Source organism: Salvelinus namaycush, chromosome 6, assembly GCF_016432855.1.
Source record: "Salvelinus namaycush isolate Seneca chromosome 6, SaNama_1.0, whole genome shotgun sequence".
Taxonomy (NCBI): domain Eukaryota; kingdom Metazoa; phylum Chordata; class Actinopteri; order Salmoniformes; family Salmonidae; genus Salvelinus; species Salvelinus namaycush.
In genome coordinates, this window is record NC_052312.1 from 21352809 (window position 1) to 21360552 (window position 7744).

The following is a 7744-nucleotide window of genomic DNA, read 5'->3' on the forward strand; positions in this document are numbered from 1 at the left end:
TGTATTTGTCCCTATCGATGCGAACAATGGCAGTACTCATTCTTCTGAATATATGTTCAGCAGGGCTGGGGTAAATTATATTTCAATTCCAGTCAAAAAAAGTAAAGTAAACCAAATTCCAAATCCAAATGTTCCTTCTTGAAAAGCATTGAAAATAATTGTAATTTCAATGTACTTCCTCAATCGTCTGGCATTGAAATGGAATTGACACCAACCCTGATGTTTAGAGTTTGTTCTTTTATGTTTTCTTTTCACTGGAATATATGCATTGAAGATGTATGTTAACAATACTAAAAGCACTTTAACTTGGCGGAAAATTGTACTTTACACAATGGAGAGTAACTAACTTCCTAATTTCATGCGCTGTGTGTGTCCGTGTGCGTGTGTGTGTGCAAGCATGTTTATATGAGTCAATGTGAGTGCAATTCTGAATGTGTATGTACTTCTTATTCATACGGCACTTCAAAACCTGAACAATTCCGTGGCCATTCTAAAACGTGCCACTTAACTAAGCCTTTTGATATGCCAATGTAATCTTTACAGTACAGTCGTGGCCAAAAGTTTTGAGAATGACACAAATATTAATTTTCACAAAGTCTGCCGCCTCAGTTCGTATGATGGCAATTTGCATATACTCCAGAATTTTATGAAGAGTGATCAGATGAATTGCAATTAATTGCAAAGTCCCTCTTTGCCATGCAAATGAACTGAATCCCAAAAAAACATTTCCACTGCATTTCAGCCTTGCCACAAAAGGACCAGCTGACATCATGTCAGTGATTCTCTTGTTAACACAGGTGTGAGTGTTGACGAGGACAAGGTTGGAGATCACTCTGTCATGCTGATTGAGTTCAAACAACAGACTGGAAGCTTCAAAAGGAGGGTGTTTCTTGGAATCATTTTTCTTCCTCTGTCAACCATGGTTAGTTGCAAGGAAACACGTGCCGTCATCATTGCTTTGCACAAAAAGGGCTTCACAGGCAAGGATATTGCTGCCAGTAAGATTGCACCTAAATCAATCATTTATCGGATCATCAAGAACTTCAAGGAGAGCGGTTCAATGGTTGTGAAGAAGGCTTCAGGGCGCCCAAGAAAGTCCAGCAAGCGCCAGAACCGTCTCCTAAAGTTGATTCAGCTGCGGGATCGGGGCACCACCAGTACAGAGCTTGCTCAGGAATGGCAGCAGGCAGGTGTGAGTGCATCTGCTGCACAGTGAGGCGAAGACTTTTGGAGGATGGCCTGGTGTCAAGAATGGCAGCAAAGAAGCCACTTCTCTCCATGAAAAACATCAGGGACAGAATGCTATTCTGCAAAAGGTACAGGGATTGGATTGCTGAGGATTGGGGTAAAGTCATTTTCTCTGATGAATCCCCTTTCCGATTGTTTGGGGCATCCGGAAAAAAAGCTTGTCCGGAGAAGACAAGGTGAGCGCTACCATCAGTCCTGTGTCATGCCAACAGTAAAGCATCCTGAGACCATTCATGTGTGAGGTTGCTTCTCAGCCAAGGGAGTGGGCTCACTCACAGTTTTGCCTAAGAACACAGCCATGAATAAAGAATGGTACCAACACATCCTTCGAGAGCAACTTCTCCCAACCATCCAGGAACAGTTTGGTGACGAACAATGCCTTTTCCAGCATGATGGAGCACCTTGCCATAAGAAAAAATTGATAAATAAGTGGCTCGGGGAACAAAACATTGATATTTTGGGTCCATAGCCAGGAAACTCCCCAGACCTTAATCCCATTGAGAACTTGTGGTCAATCCTCAAGAGGCGGGTGGACAAACAAAAACCCACAAATTCTGACAAACTTCAAGCATTGATTATGCAAGAATGGGCTGCCATCAGTCAGGATGTGGCCCAGAAGTTTAATTGACAGCATGCCAGGGCGGATTGCAGAGGTCTTGAAAAAGTATCTAAAGACACTGAAGCAGCAAACTTTGTGGAAATTAATATTTGTGTCATTCTCAAAACTTTTGGCCACGACTGTCCATTACACCAACTCCTCTCTATTATGATATCATTAGAATTGCCATTCAGAGGATATTGAAATCCTTTTCTATGGTGCCAGTAAATGTATTTTGAAACGCCTGTCAGAGCTGTGTAGGTCAGAGGGTTTGGTTCACCAGGGCCACATTAAGTAGCCAAACGTTGTCAAACGTTGCAGATAGAAATACCCCGAATAGAGCTGACCTGATTGCTTATTCTACATGTCAGACAGAGATGTTTGTTTTACATAGCATATTTTTACATGCTATGTCCTGCTGAACGTGCCCCATGTCTGTGATTGTTTATAATGTGTTGCCAGGCCAGGGCCCATCTCTAATAATGGAACATCATCACCCTACACCGTAAAACAAAGTGTTTAGGATCTGAATTCGGATTTAAACGAGTCAAATAATTCCGATGAAAACACGTCACAGTGTTTAGATTGTAAACACTGCAACATTTTTATTCGCTGTAACACTTTTTAGTCACATAAACACGTTTATTCAGCACAAGGCATTTAGGTTTTAAACACTGAGGGTGTTTGAACACTGCCCTATTTGCATACTGTACAACCCAGCATGCCTTTTGAGTGAATGTGAGCGATACCCACCCATGACTGTATTTGTTAGTGACAGTGAAATGGTTGTTTTGCGTCCAATGAAGCCTTCACCAAGCGCCTGCCTAAGTTAATGCGTTTCAATTTAAAGTAAACCCTGTATGACCACAAATTATACATTTCATAAGGCCTTTAGTTATGGCTTAGTTATCATTGACATTATAGTCTGATCTTGGCTCATGGACCACATCAGACCTGCAAGTCACAAAACGCTGGTTTGTGAAGTGATTAGTAATTTCTTCGGAATCCAGCCAGAAAATTATTAGCTAACCATTTGAATCTTTTAACACCCAAAACCTGCACTCAGAATGACTGCTATGGTGAAGGACTTCTTGTGAATTTCCAGCAGACTAGACGCTTATGATATTTCTGCCTTTCTCAGTTCCCCTAAAAAAAGTATTATAAAAAAAATAGAAAAGGAGGAAACCTTAAATTGCACCACCATCTAACCCTGCACCTATACACTATCCCCTCCAAAAATCCACCCCATCACACTACTTGGCCCTAAACAATCTTACACCAGGCTGCATGGGCACCCCCATAGTTGACACAGTGCTTTCTCTATCCCAACTGTACACTCAATCTGACTATGCCCTCCTGCACATTTCTCACATCGTCGAATCTCCCTTCTACACTCTGCTGCAACATGTTAGAATCATTGGCACCTAAAGCACCGAAGTGGGTTCGGAACATAGGCCCTCACAGAATAGCAAATACAGTTCCTTCAGAAAGTATTCATACCTCTGGACTTAATCCACATTTTGTTGTGTTGCTGCTTAAATTTCTCAGCCATCTACACACAATACCCCATAATGATAAAGTAAAAATGTGTTTTTTTGAAATTGGGGTAAATGTATTGAAAATGAAATTCATAAATATCTAGTATTCACACCCCTGAGTCCATACTTTGTAGAGCACCTTTGGCAGTGAATACAGCTGTGAGTCTTTCTGGATAAGTCTCTAAGAGCTTTCTACACCTGCATTGTGCAACATTTGCCCATTATTATTTTCTAAATTCTTCAAGCTCAGTCAAATTGGTTGTTGATCATTTTCAGTTCTTGCCATATATCTTCAAGTAGATTTAAGTCAAAACTGTAACTCAGCCACTCAGAAACATTCACTGTCTTCTTGGTAAGCAACTCCAATGTAGATTTGGCCTTGTGTTTTAGGTTATTGTCCTGCTGAAAGGTGAATGCATCTCCCAGTGTCTGGTGGAAGTGGACAGAACCAGGTTTTCCTGTAGGATTTTGCCTGTGCTAAGCTCCATTACGTTTCTTTTTATCCTGAAAAACTCCCCAGTTCTTAACGATTGCAAGCATAGCCATAACATGATGCAGCCACCACTAAAAATGGACAGTGGTACTCAGTAATGTGTTGTATTGGATTTGCCCAAAACATAACATTTGTATTCAGGGCAAAAAGTGAATTGCTTTGCCACATTTTTTGCAGTATTCCTTCAGTGCCTTGTTGCAAACAGGATGCATGTTTTTATTCTATAAGGGCTTCTTTCTTTTCACTCTGTTCAATTAGGTTAGTATTGTGGAGTAACTACAATGTTGTTGATTCATTCTTAGTTTTCCCCTATCACCGCCATGTGACCATTGATTGGCCCCATGATGAAATCCCTGAGCGGTTTGCTTCCTCCACGGCAACCGAGTTAGGAAGGATGCCTGTATCTTTGTAGTGACTGGGTGTATTGATACACCATCCAAAGTGTCATTAATAACTTGCCAGCAAGAACCCTACTGTTATTCCCCACACTTAAAGTATTTAATTGTTCCGCTTCTTCACAATTTTGCCAGTGTCTGACATGCCTACGTGTGTCTTTGAACATTATTTATATGTGACTATGTATTTTTTCAGCCATTCATGGACAGTTTTGAATAACTCCTACAAATACACATTGGATATTAAATGCTCCGTGACAATTTGGTATAGTGCACATGCTAGGCAACGATGGTAGAGGTGGACTCACAAACGCATCATATATTTTGTCTATGTAGAGTAAGAGGAGGGCATGAGTTTTCAGCTAGTATGAATAAACCAACTGAATATTAATATACAGTACATTTGGAAGTAATCAGACACATGGACTTGATTGGAGTCCACCTGTGGTAAATTCACTTGATTGGACATGATTTGGAAAGGCACACATCTGTCTATATAAGGTCCCACAGTTAACAGCGCATGTCAGAGCAAGCCATGAAGTCGAGGGAATTGTCCGTAGAGCTCCGAGACAGGATTGTGTCGAGGCACAGATCTGGGGAAGGGTACCAAAACATTTCTGCAGCATTGAAGGTCCCCAAGAACACCGTGGCCTCCATCATTCTTAAATGGAAGTAGTTTGGAACCACCAAGACTCTTACTAGAGCTGGCCGCCCGGCCAAACTGAGCAATCGGGGAAGAAGGACCTTGGTCAGGGAGTTGACCAAGAACCAAATGGTCACTCTGACAGGGCTCCAGAGTTCCTCTGTGGAGATGGGAGAACCTTCCAGAAGGACAACCATCTCTGCAGCACTCCAATCAGGCCATTATGGTAGAATGGCCAAACGGAAGCTACTCCGCAGTAGAAGGCACATGACAGCCCACTTGGAGTTTGCCAAAAGGCACCTAAAGGACTCTGACCATGAGACACAAGATTCTCTGGTCTGATGAAACTAAGATTGAACTCTGGCCTGAACGCCAGAGTCACGTCAGGAGGGAGCCTGGCACCATTCCCGCGGTGAAGCATGGTGGTGGAAGCATCATGCTGTGGGGATGTTTTTTCAGCGGCAGGGACCAGGAGACTAGTCAGGATCGAGGCAAAGTACAGAGAGTTTCTTGATGAAAACCTGCTCCAGAGAGATCAGGACCTGACTGGGGCGAAGGTTCACTTTCCAACAGGACAACGACCCTATGCACACAGCCAAGACAATGCAGGAGTGGCTTAGGGGGAAATCTATGAAAGTTCTTGAGTGGCCCAGCCAGAGCCCAATCGAACATCTCTGGAGAGACCTGAAAATAGCTGCACAGTGACACTCCCCATCCAACCTGACAGAGCTTGAGAGGATCTGCAGAGAAGAATGGGAGAAACTCCCCAAATACAGGTGTGCCAAGTTTGTAGCGTCATACCCAAGAAGACTCGAGGCTGTAATCACTTCCAAAGATGCTTCAACAAAGTAGTGAGTAAAGGGTCTGAATACTTATGTAAATGTGATATTTAGCCCTATTTTAAAGAGATTACAAAATGTTTGAAAGCAGTCTATGGACAAGGAAATCGCAATCTATGATTTGATTACCCACTGCCATCAACCATTAATATTAGTATTTCTTGTGCAGAGAATTCCCACTGACAATCCCACTGTTCTCACATTTGCCTATCTCCCCATCTAATTGCATTACTGTCTGAATAAAGTGTCAAACCACCCCAAAGATATGTTGAACAAAATATTAGCTTACTTTTAAATGTCATCCCCCACAAATCTCAAATTAACAAAGTCGTTAAATTTTGTGTTCATTTAATGTTCAAATTATTCCGAATACACCTGACCTGTGTTTTTCCCCACCCTGTTCATAGGCCTGAGCCATATAGAAATACAACTTTCTTCAAAAGTTGCCAGCCCTGGTGTAGTAATATTATTTGTATCCTAGAAAACCAGTTGCATTGCTAGCCTGGTTGGTTAGCTTTAGCTACCTGCAGATCCATGCATGGTGCATGGGAGTATGGGTTGGGATTATGGTTCACTGTCTAGCTAGCTAGCTAGCTAGAAGTCGAAACAAAATACTCCACTATGCAAGTAACCATTCTACTGTACCATTTACACCTTCTGTATCCTGTGCATGTGACAAATAAACTTTGATTTGATTTGATATAGCGTGTGTTTACCAGAGACGGTAATGTGAAGAACAACATGACCTGCACCAAAGTCAGTTTAGGATATAGGCCAAGGACTAGATCAAGTGTATTTTTACGACTACTTTCACCACTTTTAGTCTTGTAATCTTTGGTTGTTTACCACAATACCTTACTCACTCTGTTTAGCACATGGCCTCACATGTGAATCCTTAAAACTTCTTCTGGCTGCAAGGGAAAGTGTTGAGTAGCCAGTGAAATCGTGCCCATTTCAAACGGCCTCCTACTCAATTCTTGCTCGTACAATATGGATATTATTATTAATATTGGATAGAAAACACTCTCTAGTTTCTAAAACCGTTGGAATTATTTCTCTGAGTGAAACAGAATTCATTTGGCAGCACTTTCCCTGACCAGGAAGTGAAATGTCAGAAATATGTGTTCTGTTCAACTTGATGCCTATACATGGTCATGACACTTAGGAGTCTACTTACACTCCATACGCCTTCCTCTTGGTGTCAAGAGGATGTGGGAGAAGAAATTTTGTGTTCATCTTGGTCTGGGGTGGAATAAAAGCTATTTCTTTGACGTGACCGTCCACTTCCGGTACTCTGAAACGCGCGACAAGGAAGTGCCATTGCCTTCTGTTTTGCTGCCGTAATAGACGACAACTATCCCCGGCTCGGAATTTTTTTGATACATGTGAACATATCATCGTAATGTATGTTTTTTCAATATAGTTGAATCAGATTATTGAAATTTTTTCGGGAGTTTTGCCGTGTTCCGTCCTCTGACTGTGTTTACGTCGGAGAGATTTGTGCCACTCGTCTAGTGCCAATGCTAAGTGAAGAGGGAAATTTGCCATTCTGAATCCAAACAACGACTCATCTGGACAGAGGACACCTTGTTCAACATTCTGATGAAAGATCAGCAAAAGTAAGAGCCAATTTATGATGTTATTTCATATATCTGTCGTGCATGTTGACTGGTCGTGGGCGCCCAAGTGTTTCTGGCTATTGTGGCTATGCTAATATCACGCTACATTTTGTTTGCGCTGTAAAACATTTAATAAATCGGAAATATTGTCTAGAATCACAAGATGCCTGTCTTTCAATTGCTGTACACTATGTATTTTTCAGAAATGTTTTATGATGAGTAATTAGGTATTTGACGTTGGTGTCTGTAAATATTATGGCTGCTTTCGGTGCAATTTCTGATTGTAGCTGAAATGTAAACTATGAATTATACCTGAAATATGCAAATTTTTCGAAAAAAACATATGCTATACAATAAATATGTTATCAGAC